This window comes from Vulpes lagopus, chromosome 4 (genome assembly GCF_018345385.1).
Source record: "Vulpes lagopus strain Blue_001 chromosome 4, ASM1834538v1, whole genome shotgun sequence".
NCBI lineage: Eukaryota > Metazoa > Chordata > Mammalia > Carnivora > Canidae > Vulpes > Vulpes lagopus.
The window spans coordinates 131,971,506-131,985,086 of NC_054827.1; the positions used below are offsets into that span (position 1 = coordinate 131,971,506).

General features: G+C 39.2%; 1 protein-coding gene across 7 annotated transcripts in view; it reads left to right on the forward strand.

The window, feature by feature from the left end:
* APBB2 (amyloid beta precursor protein binding family B member 2) overlaps positions 1 to 13,581 on the forward strand; it is a 369,758-nt gene that overhangs the window by 181,192 nt on the left and 174,985 nt on the right. The gene's annotated exons all lie outside the window — the stretch shown is intronic.

A 13,581-nucleotide genomic window follows, 5' to 3' on the forward strand; every position in this document is an offset into this window, starting at 1 on the left:
TGCTTCTGGTGTTCCCAGTTATTGACGAGATTAAGCCCTAGTCGCACCAAAAAAGTCCATTTGTGGGCAGAGAAGAATGTATGCCTCTTGGGGTACAATAAGGCAGTTTGTGTGGAAAATATCATTAAATTTCTCCCTGGCTTCATTTTGGTTCTTACCTACGTTGTTTGTTCTGGTGAGCATTTTTGTAAAAGAAATGGGTCCTTGGTGTATAGTAAAGCATGATCTGTTTTGAAATTATACTGCCAGCGCTTAGGTGAACTGGCTCTAAACCCTATCTAGAAATACTGGGTTTTGTAAAGCAAAATAATAAAAGAGAGAGAGTTGCAGGGGACAACACATAGCTTCATGAAAAGAACCAACTATTTTAAAGTTCTCAGAACTTAGTTATGCTCAAACTAATGACAAGTTAGAAGTTTAAAAAGTTTAAAAGTCTACTTGTTGTAGACATTTCCCTTTGACCTTTACTGGGGAACATTTTATTAGCCTGGTTCATGTGATATTTGAAAGTAAGAAAGTGGTGGTGTGGGTTTTTTTTTTTTTTAATATATTCAGAAGTTCAGGATTTTAAGTGGTCTAATTGAGACCAGTCTTTCTTGACTTTTGTCTATATCTGTAACATCTTCAGATTTGCCCTAATTGGAACAGAAATGAACAGGGTTCTAAAAGCCAGCTACTTTGAATATCTTCTTCTCATAACCCCCCCACTGTACTGATTATAAGATTAAAACATGTGGAGCACTTTGTTGTATCTTAATTCAGGATAAACAAGCACTCACAAAGGCTTATTTCTCTAACATAACCCTGTCACCCGGCAGCTACCCCAGTGGGTTCCAGGACTATGTTAATGTGCTGGAAATATAACAGATCGTCCCACTGCTGAAGGAAATGACATTTCTGCCACCTCTAAGGCAGAGAAACTACAAAGACTATAGATAAGGAAGAAGAGAAGGAGAAAGTGAAGACATTAACTTGTTTTAAAAAAAAAAAGTGTTTTTGAAATGCCCTTTAAAATCGCAGTGCTTTAGGTGATAGATTTCATCAGCCTGCTGTAGCTGGATATGGCAGTAGGGAGGTTGAGATGAGTCCATTTCATCTCATAAATGCCTGGACCTGCACATTACTGGAGACATAATTATGTTTAGTAATGTTGCTGAGTTCACAGCTATTACTTTTTACCCATTGAGAGGATTCATATCCTGTAGCTGATGGACACTGTCACCTGCTCATATTTGAATCTACATAAAGGTCTCCTTGAGTATCTCACATCCAGAGTCCACTTCCTTTCAGGAGTACCACCCAGACCTCATTGTCTTCCTCCCATCACGATAGCCTTTCCACCGTAATTCCAGGCATGGCGCTTTCTACTGTAGGCAAATTTTAAATTTTACTGGAAAAATTAGAGAGGGAGACAAACCATGAGAGACTCCTCACTCTGGGACACAAAGGGTTGTGGAAGGGGAAGGGGGGGTAACTGGGTGATGGGCACTGAGGAGGGCACTTGATGGGATGAGCATTGAGTATTATACTGTATGTTGGCAAATTGAATTTAAATTTTAAAAAATTAATTAAGAAAATAAATAAATAAAATTTACTGGATGATATTAAATGAACAATAAAGTCTCCCCTGTTCCTCACTCTAGCCCCTATTCACAATGATGGCCGCTGTCTTTTTTTTTTTTTAAGTATTTCCTTTCAGAAAGCATTTTATGTATGTATGTATGTATTTATTTATTGTTTTTAAAATGTTTTATTTATTTATTCATGTGAGACACACACAGAGAGAGAGAGACACAGAGAGAGGCAGAGACACAGGCAGAGGGAGAAGCAGGCTCCATGCAGGGAGCCCGACATGGGACTCGATCCTGGGACTCCAGGATCATGCCCTGGGCTTAAGGCGGTGCTAAACCCCCAGAGAGCACCTTAGACATATACCCACATTTATAATAAATTTTAAGTTTTACCCAAATTTTATGATAATGGTATTTTTTAAAGAGTCCTTATCTTTTAGAGATATATACCAATATATAATAGTATAATAGATACAACGTGATACAATATATACTAACATAAATAATATTGGGTATGGGATTTTCTTCAAAATAATTGTGGTGGAAATAAAAGAAAAAGAAAGAAAAAAGAAACAAAGCCACCCATTAGCTGATAATTGTTAAAGATTTGTACATAAGTGTTTATTATTCTGTTCTCTGTAATTTTGCATCTTTAAAATTCTCCACAATAAAAAATCAAAACAGGGATGCCTGGGTGGTTCAGCGGTTGAGCATCTGCCTTTGGCCCAGGGTGTGATCCTGGAGTTCTGGGATCGAGTCCCACATCAGGCTCCTACAAGGAATCTGCTTCTCCCTGTGTCTCTCATGAATAAATAAATAAAATATTTAAAAAAAAAAAAAAACAAAAAAATTACATTAGATAGTTTTAGGAAGGTTTGCTTTTTCCTCCTAAGTATATATTTTGCAGGGTTTTTTAAGTATCAAGCATGCTATTCCATGATATTCGAGCTCCACAGTTTATTTAATTATTCCCTCATTGCTGAGTGTCTGGATGATTTCTGCGTACTGCTCCTTCTCTTGTAGGGTGCTAGTGTCAGTAAAGGCCTACGGAGAGCACAAAATTCCAGCTGAACACATACACTCTGCTCTGGCTCTCTCCAGGAAACCTTCCCGGGGTCCCCTCTGCTCACTGCTCATTTGCTCAGTGTCCTGGCATCACTTCTTGTTGTGTTTCTCTGTGCTTGGCACATGATGCGAACTGAGTTAAGCTTTCTGACACAATGAGAGGCTATGTTCATTTTTCTCTCTTCAAGTCAGTTTTGAAGACCTTCACATTTTAAAGGAAGATTGACAATATGGTAACATCCCTTAATGGGTAGCTAAGGATAGACATTTTGAATCAAATATGCTCAAGAGAATGTGGGTTAGCTGTGACTCTCAAGCAGTGACATTTGAGTTTTTAAAAAAAGTACATAAGAACCTAACCTGTGCTATTTTCAACATATGGTCACTCTGGAATCTCTGTACTTATTTCAGCATGCCACAAGATCTCAAAATATTAATATCGGTAGTTTTTAGGAATTCTTTTGGAATTTCATCATAGCCGGTTGTGAACTCCTACTGAATTGAAGCCTCTTTATTTCATGATCACACTTGCAAGTTTCAGGTGGTGACCACTACGAAAATTAGTGAGTAAAATAAAATAAATGAATTTTCAGCATTTGTATTACTTTTGATTTTTGTCTCTCCAGTGAAACATAGTGTTTATAATGATCATGATCAGCTTAAATTAAACATTGTATGTTTCACTTCTAATGGTCAAATCAGTGTTTATTATGTTTCCTATAATATATACATGTTTATGTATATAATAAACACAAATACTAACTATTGAGAGAAAAAAATAAGAGCAAATTTTTGTAAGATACTGGTATGCATTGCATAGTACAGAGTACCCGTATTCTAGTATGCATTGCTGAGGGTATATATTTGCTTATCTGCTGTGTGTTAAGTAAATACTCATCACAGTGGTGTGTGTTTTCTGACTAAATCATGACACAATTATCTTTGGATTGTAGACTGTGCTTTGGGGAGCCTAGAAAAATAGGCTCGTTTCTACCTTAGGGGCATCCTTTCCAAGTTAGACTGCTATTTATAAAATAAAATGCACTGCTAACCCAGAGATCGACTACTTTCCATTTCTCTTTGTCTCTCAATTGCCCCCTCCAGCATTTTAGTCACTTTTTTTTTTGCACAATCAATCATGTATACAATATGTTGCTCCTCTTTCCTCCTGTGTAGTCTGTCCTCTGAGAAAACAAGAGCCTATTAGGAAAAAAAAAAAGAAAGCATCTGTGAAATTATTGAGCTTCATAGGAGTTTACCAAAGTTCAAAAGAATGCCTTGACTCTGATTCTAAAAGAAAGGGTTGCATCCCATTTTGGTACTTGAAGGTGAGAACTTAGAATTAGTTAGCATTTTGCTAGAAATACAGTTCCCTCCACGGCCCCAGGTAAGCACGATGACTCAGATAAATATAGGTTGGTCAGATTGTGTGTAATCTTTCTGTTAGTCACCTGGTGTCTTTGCTTCATGAAAACTTTTGAAAGATATAATATTTTGATGCTACCTGGGTACAGGTTTCAGGACCTTTTTGGTACCAACATCTAACTTAGGTTTAATTTGGGGCTTAATAAAATTAAAGGTACAGAGTATGAACCTGGGTGGGTCTTGTGGAATAGCTGTGCCAAGATTAGGTTCATTACTAAAGTGTACAAAGGCAGGATATACATAGAGAAGACAAAATCGAGGTAGTGTGACTTTGAGCCTAATGCTTCATTAACTTATAATTGAGAGCATGGGCTCTAGAGTCAACTTCCTAAATTCAAAGCTTGGTTAGAGGCAGGCAGTTCATGCAGTCTCTGATGTGTAAAGTGGGGGTGATAGTGGGGTCTGGCATGGACCAATTGTGAGGATTAAGTGAGAGCTCTTGGAACAGTGTCTGGCATATAGCAAGAGTTTAATAAATATTAGTGCCTATTATTATTAGTGACCACCATTATCACTACAGCAAGTGGGACGTAAAAGTTTACTTCTCCCTTAATTACAAGTTACCTACATTCTGGACTCTGATTTTACTTAGGACTTTCTGTACCCTAAGGGCAGGGAGTGGTTTGTGTTCATCTTTGTATTTGTGTTGTCAGTGTGTGAGATATAGCAAGTGACCTTAGTAAATAAGTAATAGTTAACTGAATAAAATCAGAGGCCATGTACATATCCCCAAATGCCTTGATATATTCAGTAAACATTTGATGTTACAGCTCAATCAACATCTGATTTTGATGTTGGGTAGATATTTTATAACTTAATTGACAGTGTTGCCTCATAATAGGTGAGGCTGAAAAACCAGTTATTAGGAACGGCACAGTGAAATTCTGTGGACCTACTATGTGTCCATAGAATCTTGTTCATGGTACTTTCTCAGGTTGTCATGGTGGGACTTGAACCAGTGTCTTTAGACACAGCATCCCGTGTTTTTCCACTGTACTATAGTGAGTGACCTCCAGAGCCTGAATATGTGAGATTTAATCTTCTCCAACTGGCTGTGTGTGGTAGTTATCTTGAGAATCTGGAAAATGGAAAATTATATTTTAGAAGATCTTTCCATCCTTATTAAAAATTGGGATCTAGCTCACATGTTATCTCCTCTGTGAAACCTTTCAAGACCCTCTGAGTTATTGAAAGTAACTTTCAGAGAAAGTAACATTTCAGAGAAATGTTTTCAGATTTCTTTTATCATGTTCCCCTCAGCAGTTGGTAACCTTACTTGAAATTTTCCATTTAGACGTAGAGCTTCATGAAAGCAGGAACCAAGTCTTCATTATGTGTGGATATGAACCTCTTCAAAGAGTACGTAATACATAGTAAAAGGCTGCATAAATGTTATCTTTTTGCTGATTGGAAGGAGCTGGAGATAAACATGCATGCATGCTCTCTCAGCATTGCTACATCAAGCACACCTATAGAAACAGAAAAAGTAAGCACAGCTTGTAAACCATAACTGTGAAGAGCATCTGGATAGGATGATTCTTATTTATATTCTAGGCTCCTAGGAGGGATGGAGAATTGGGGCTGGTCATTCAGTCCACCACAGACATTTCTCACATTTGAGTCTATAGGTCTGCAAGTCAGAAAGGCCAGTGCCAAGGAAAAGAGCTGTTTCGATTACATTTGCCTTTACACTTCACTTTGCGTTGTAAATTGATCCATGTTGCTCAAGAGTTTGAATCCTTTGATGTCATAACATTGATTGTTTCCAGCATTAAGGCAAGCAAAGTGGACCTCTTTTGCAAGCTGGGTAGCTGGAGAGGGGGAAAACCAAGGCACGAACCTAATTGTGTCAGTGTAATTGGCAGCTCTTCTTATTTCTGGCTTTAGCTAGCTTAAGAAAGTCAGAACTTTGGATAAGGTTATAGTATTAACTTTTTCAGAAACTTCTTTTAAATGTTCATTCTATGTCACTTGTTTTCTGCTAATTTCAACTATACATGATTTTTAAATTGCTTTTCAAAAGCTCCTTTCCCTTAAAAAAATAATTCCAGGATATAGGAAAGACCTAGTTTTCAGCGAGTTTGCCCTGCTGGATTAATTTTAATCTCTTAAATACCCTTTGGTGACTCACTAGCCTTCCTGTCTTGTCTTCTCAGTTGAGAGTTCCATGATGTGACAGGAGGAATTCAAGAAGACAGATGTGAGATGTTTCCAGAATAGCTCGGACATACTGTATTCTGGGGTAGATGATGTGATTTCCAAGTTAGATTTTAGTAGCCTGGGGGTAAGATATATAAAAATATTCCTTACCTCATCTCATGAACTTATTAGGGAAGAAAATGGTTTCGCTCAATCATTTTTGGAATTTTCTAGACAAAAAAAAAAGTATTCACTTAAATGTTCAAAAATTTGTGGTTGCTCTTTCACTTCCTTATACTTCAGGGAACAAAAGATAATACAATGAAATGAATGGTAGCAAAAGTCTAACAGTCTGGTAGTGAGTACAAGACGATAGGTACATTCTTTTTTTTTTTTTAATTAATTTTTTTTTTTTTGATAGGTACATTCAATGAGCCAGGAAGGGACTGTGCTGGGGGTAGAGGATGCTCAGAGGAGGCCAGAGTGCTGGCCAGAGTGCTGGGGGTAGATGATGCTCACAGGAGGAAACTTCAGTTGTTAGAGATGTGGACGCTCAGGTCCTTAAAGTTACCTGTACTGGGGACTAAATAGACATCGTATGGAGATCCAAAGAGGGCATTGTCTCCCAGAAGTGTTAAAAAGTAAAAAAATCTTTTTTTCTTTTCTTTTTAATTACTAAAGAAGTTTATTTTTTATTTTATTTTATTTTTTTTATTTATTTATGATAGTCACAGAGAGAGAGAGAGAGGCAGAGACACAGGCTGAGGAAGAAGCAGGCTCCATGCACCGGGAGCCTGATGTGGGATTTGATCCCGGGTCTCCAGGATCGCGCCCTGGGCCAAAGGCAGGCGCCAAACCGTTGTGCCACCCAGGGATCCCAATTACTAAAGAAGTTTAATGTGTAATTTTCCCCCAGTCTTTTCTCTGCTTTACTGGCATTTTGAAAATAAAAATTGGAGCACCTGATTGATACAGTCGGTTAAACATTGGACTCTGGGTTTTAGCTCAGGTTGTGATCTCTGTGTCTTGAGATCAAGTCCCACATTAGGCTCCATGCTCAGTGTGGAATCTGCTTGATATTTCTCTTCCTTTGCCCCTCCTGCTCATGCTCTCTGCCTCTAAATAAATATTTTTTTAATTTTTTTAAATTGTGTTTTCTAGTTTTGGCAAGTTAGTTTCTGGGGAGGGTAAACAGAAGAGCTAATTAGAAAGAGAAAGGGTGGAGTCCTATAGTTGTCCTGGTGTCTGGTGCCTCTGAGAAGTACCCTCCAGGGCAATCACCAGGAGATGGTTGACTCAGTGGGGCCATAGAGACAAAAGGACTATGGGTGACTTGAAGATTTTTGGTCAAATTTCATTGTAAATGTTCTGGCCAAATCCGTTATTCTCACAGAGGAATCTTAAATTTATAAATACATAGAGAGGCTTATGATTTGTTTTAAAGATTTTTTTAATTTATTCATTCATGAGAGACACATAGAGGCAGAGACACAGGCAGAGGGAGGAGCAGGCTCCCTGCGGGCACCTGATGTGGGACTTCATCCCAGGACCTCGGGACCACACCCTGAGCCAAAGGCAGACGCTCAGCTGCTGTGCCACCCAGGCGTCCCAAGGCTTATGATTTTTAAAAAATCATAAGGTCCCAAGGCCTCAGAAACATCCAGAGTGTCCGCAAGCTTGAACTTGTCCACATCCTTGGGGAACTGAACTAGATCTGTAACTTTACCTTGATTTTAACTGAGCAATATTATCTATATAAGTTACCAACAGTTTGGGGTTTGGTGAATTTGCTCATCATAATTTTGTTCATTAGTTCACCCATTTTTTCTGATTTGTTACTTCATATAGACATATATATGCCAGGCATTTATTAAGAGCCTTTTCTGTGTTCTGTGGCAGGTGCCTGAGGTGTAGAAACAAGTGAGAACCATTCTATGACCTCAGCTCACATACAGTTTCTTTCTTTTTTTTTTTTAAGATTTTATTTATTTATTCATAGAGACACACACACACACACACAGAGAGAGAGAGAGAGAGAAAGAGAGAGAGAGAGAGAGAGAGAGAGAGGTAGAGACACAGGCAGAGGGAGAAGCAACATCCATGCAGGGAGCCTGACGTGGGACTCGATCCCAGGTCTTCAGGATCAGGCCCTGGACTGAAGGCAGCACTAAACCACTGAGCCACAGGGGCTGCCCTCACATACAACAGTTTCTTATCTCCATGGACTCAGCCCCCCCCCCCGCGCCCCCCACCCCGCCGTATGAAGAGTACCTTTTACAGGTGTCTGTGTGTTCTTTGTTTTATTTTGCACATGTTAGTACCTCAGTTAGTATGAAAAGATAAGTCCCACTGCAGGTCAAGGGAGCCTAAGCTTCCAAGCAAAGAAGAATAGATGTTTCGCTGCTTTATTAGTTTCTTAGGGCTGCCATAGCAAATTGCTGCATGCTTGGTGGCTTTGAACAACAGAAATTTATTCTCATGGTTCTAAAAGTTCAAAATGTCAACAGGCCAGGCTGCTTCTGAGGGCTCCTTCTGAAGCTCCCTTGCTTGCCTCTCCCATGCTTCCCATTCTGGCAATGCCTGGTGTTCTGTGGCTTGTGGCTGTAGCACTGCAATTTCTGCCCATGTCTTCCCGTGGCCGTCTTAGTAGGACACCAGTCCTTGGGTTTAGAGTCCCCCAATCCAGTATGACCTCACCTAGCTGATTATATCTACAAAGACTATTTCCAAATAAGGTCACATTCTGAGGCTCTGGGTAGATACAAATTGGTGAAGGGGGGTATGACTCAACCCAGCACAGGTATCTTAATAGGTAATTCCTTAATATATGTAACACAGAGGATTTGTGAGAGAATATTTGCTGGAATTAGCACGTTCAGATTTTTCAAGAAGGAAATCTTAAATTTGTAGGTATCTACCATGAGAATTGATAAATGAACAGAATATACTGCCAAAGGACCTCAAGATAGTTTGGGGGTTGCCTTCATCCAAATTGTGGTAAAGATGAGAAAACCTAGATGTGGGTCTAAAATCACAAACCCAGCTGAGACTGGGAACTAGTGTAGAAAGGGAAGAAAAACATAATAAAGACACAGTTAAGCTTAACATTTAGCCATGTGGCTCAGCTCTGAAGGCTAGGGTAGTTCAGGGAACTTGGCAGATGGAGATGGGTTTATTCCTTTGGCCCAAAGCTTAGGAACAGACAAGGAGGGATATTGGTGATCGCCATGTTTTTCTCACCTATGTTTGAGGGACGTTGCTTACCAAACACACAGGATTTTCTTAGGAGCAATGCAGAATATAAGAGAAAAAGATACGATCTTAACTATAGGGCAATGCAAAGGCCATATGATGCCATCAAATCTTCAGAGATCACCCATGGGCAGTGCTGGAGAATGTACAGACAACCCACAGGTTTGGTCCTGTAAACAACGTGGTAGAAGACTTTGAATTAGATGCTAGTGCTTAGAAATTGGAAGCTTTTCTTACTTAAAAATATGGGTTTCTCCTTTCTCTTATAAACCCAGGAATCTCACAACCCTGAGCTTGAGTGCCAAAAAGGTGAGAGTCAGTAGCCACCATTTAAGGGGGTCCTATCCTTTCCAGCTCAAGAGACTAGGCTTAGAGACTTCTGCTCTGTGTGCCAATGGGCTCAGCTGCCATATACACATGAAGCTATTATGGTAGAAGGAACTAACATAATGTTGGTCTTGCCTGTTACAGCTGCATGCAAGCACAGTGCCATAGTGGTAACATCCTGGGGCCATAGCCATTCTGGTCAGTCCCAGACCTTCTGCTAGAATTATAAAGTGTTACATGAACTGTTAAGCAAAACATGCTTGAATTTTCCAAAGACATCTTTAGATGACTTCTCAATGTTCTCCATCTGTTAGTCTGGTTAGAGGAGGAGAAACATTAGCTTTTCAAAAGCTAGAATGTGGGTGGTTCATAAATTTTGTACCTCAAGTCTGATGTGGTAATGTTCTCAGTTTGCTTTCATAGATGTGGAGGTAGTTAACAATTATCCTTATAATTTATATATTGCATTTCCCTGTGAAAACCCTTAGATGCAAAACAGTGAAATAAAAGCTTCATATTCAAGCACTTCATTGGAAAAATAGAATCAGTTGACTGTTAGAAAATCACACATGGTTGGGGCAACTAAGTGGCTCAGTCAGTTAAGCATCTGATTTTTTTTTTTTTTTAAGATTTTATATGTTTATTTGACAAAGAGAGAGAACACAAGCAGGGAGAGTGGGAGAGGGAAAAGCAGGCTACCTGTGGAGCAGGGCTCCTGATGCAGGGCTCGATCCCAGGACCCAGGGATCATGACCTGAGCCAAAGGCAGATGCTTAACTAACTGAGCCACTCAGGCACCCCAAGCATCTGATTCTTGATCTCAGCTCAGGTACTTAGTCTCACGGTCATGAGTTCAAGACCCTCATTGGGCTCTATGCTGGGCGTGGAGCCTATTTAAAAAAAAAGTCACACATGGTCAGCATTCCACGTGGAATGGTCAGAAAGCAAGAGAACAGGATGACTCCAACTCTATTAACATTCCTCTTGGTACCTAAGAGGGGAGAGGATGTTTACTGTGTGTGAACTTTCATTTTTTTTCTTTTTGTTTAGCTTTCCTTAGATTTCTCTTGATATGATTGAATTTAATCCTCAAAAGGATTCTTACTCAGTATCATTAGGACCATTGTTAGTTGATTATTTTTCTCCCTTAGTATCATTTAAAGAAGTCTTCATATAAAACTGAATTGGTACATCTGAAATATAATAGATGTAGATCTCCATCCTATAAATGGCTTGTTTGAGAAGCTGGTTTTGGTCTGTTTGTTGCCAGGACACTGTTTCTCATATAAACGATAGTATTAATAATGAGGATTCTATAAGGTCTACAAGATGGCTGGCTCATGAAAGCATATTTAATCCCTAATAGGCATGTAGAGTAGTGTTAATAGAACCATAGAACCTTTTCTTAGAATGTTTAAGAAGAAAATGTGGTCATAGCTCCATGTGGAGTTGTCAGAAAGTGAGAGGATAGAGATGACCCCAACTCCAAATCATTGGGAAGGGACTGATGGGAAGCATAGCAAGGTCAGTTTGAGGACGGAGAGTGGTAAGGCACCTAGTGACGGAAGCCTTCAGGGGTACTTCTCCGTAATGGGCTGACTCTCCAGTTCCTACTTTGCTTTTCTGTATCTGCTTCAGGTGTGTGTCTTGTGGGGGGACCTCTGACCAACATTCCCTTTCATCCCTTCCTCATTGTGGACAAGGGAGACATTTCATGACTTCCTTTCTTTACCCAAAGAGAGCACCAGTTTCTTTCAGGATTTCCAAGTGGCTTTCACCATTTTAGTTCATGTCTTGTCCCCCTGTCTCTTGATGACCTTTCCTCTGTGTGCTATGGAATAAGAGCCCTGAGTCAGAGAATGGACTCCATGTGTGATATACCAGAGAGAAGCATTTTTAACTCAGGTCTGTTGTATCTTTAATGGAGTTAAGGATTATCCGATTGGTAAAATCTAGATGGTTTATTTTTAGGATACTCTTAGTAAGGTTGATAAGGTTACCCCACTCCACTGATGTAGTTAGTGTCAGTCTGATGAATGCCCCCTGAGTTCCTAGACGTGCAACGTACTGAGCTAGTGCTCATGTGAATCTCAGATGGAGACATAATCTTTCCCTCAGAGGACTCACAGGCTCCTTCCTCAAGATTCCTTTAAATCTCTTGCTTCATCTCATGGCATTCATCACTTTCTGGGTGTTAGAGGCAGATAAAGTGGGCTTATCCCACTTTATCACTTTCTTGTCCTCTGAACCCTAGATTTCTTATCTCAAAAGTGGGAATAATAATAGTAGGACCTACTTTATAAGATTGTTACATAAAGTCCTCAGCACAATACTGGGCCCATAGAAAGCATGTTTTGAAATGTTAGCTACCATTATTATTACTGTCTTTGCTGTGAGGTGGAAAATTTCTTCGGAAAATAGCTGTTTTGCTTTTGTTGTTTTGTTAATCCCCAGAAATAAGTTCATACAATGGGTAAGCATGCTCCAGTGAATAATTATTATAAAAAGTAAATTGTATTTTTTAAAGTTTTATTTAAATTCCAGCTAGTTAACATGCAGTATAATATTAGTTCCATGTGTCCAATACAGTGATTCAGCACTTCCTTACAATGCTTGGTGCTCATCACAAGTGCACTCCTTACTAGCAGTACAACAAATTAAAGGTAATAGTTTACTTCCAAGAAACTCACAGTAATTAGGGAGATGCACAAATCCTCTGCTTCTCACATGTGAATGTGCAGGAAAATCTCCTGAGAATCTTGTTGAAGTGCAGATTCTGATTTAGTAGATCTGAGGACTGGAGCCTGAGAGTCTGCATTTTTTTTATTTATTTTTATTTTTCATTTTTTTTATTTTTAAAAATTATTTATTTATTTATTCACGAGAGGCACAGAGGGAGAGGCAGAGACATAGGCAGGGGGAGAAGCAGGCTCCCTGCGGGGATCCCAATGTGGGACTCAATCCTGAGACTCTGGGATCAGGTCGTGAGCCTAAGGCAGATGCTTAACCACTGAGCCACCCAGGCGTCCAGAGAGTGTGCATCTTTTAAAGAAAACTTTTAATTGTGGAGATTCTACATTTGTAATAAGCTCTTTCAAGTGATACTGATATGTACTTCTGTGCTTGACCACAGTTTGAGTGGTAACACTGGACCAGGTAGAGTTTTGTCAAGTATGTAGGACAGATAAGGGTTATAAAGTTCCAGATAGGCATTTCTTGACTGGGAGAAAAAGACAGAATTGAAAAATAAATGGAATTTAGAGAAGAAGTGGTGGGCACACAGAAAATTAAAAAGAGAAATGAAGAAAACAAAAGGAGAGATTACTCTAAGGCAGTTTCCTCAAACATTTTGGTCTTTGGGACCCCTTCACATCTTTAAAAATTATTGAGATCCCCAATGATTTTTTTTTTAAAAAAAGGTTCTATTTATTTATTCATGAGAGACACAGAGAGAGAAGCAGAGATATAGGCCGAGGGAGCAGCAGGCTCCCTGAGGGCAGCCTGATGTGGGACTTGATCCCAGGACCCCGGGATAATGCCCTGAGCCAAAGGCAGCCGCTCGATCACTGAGCCACCCAGGTACCCCTCAAAGATCTTTTTTATGTGGGTTATATCTATCAATGTTTATTGTATTCAAGATTAAAATGGAGATTATTTTTTAAATTAATCCATTTTAAAAAGAATAAAAAACATTACTATTAACAAAATAGTATGTTTTATGAAACAAACATTTTTTCAAAGCCAACAATTAGTGAGAAGAGTGATAATGTTTTATTTATTCGAAAATCTTGGCATACCTGGG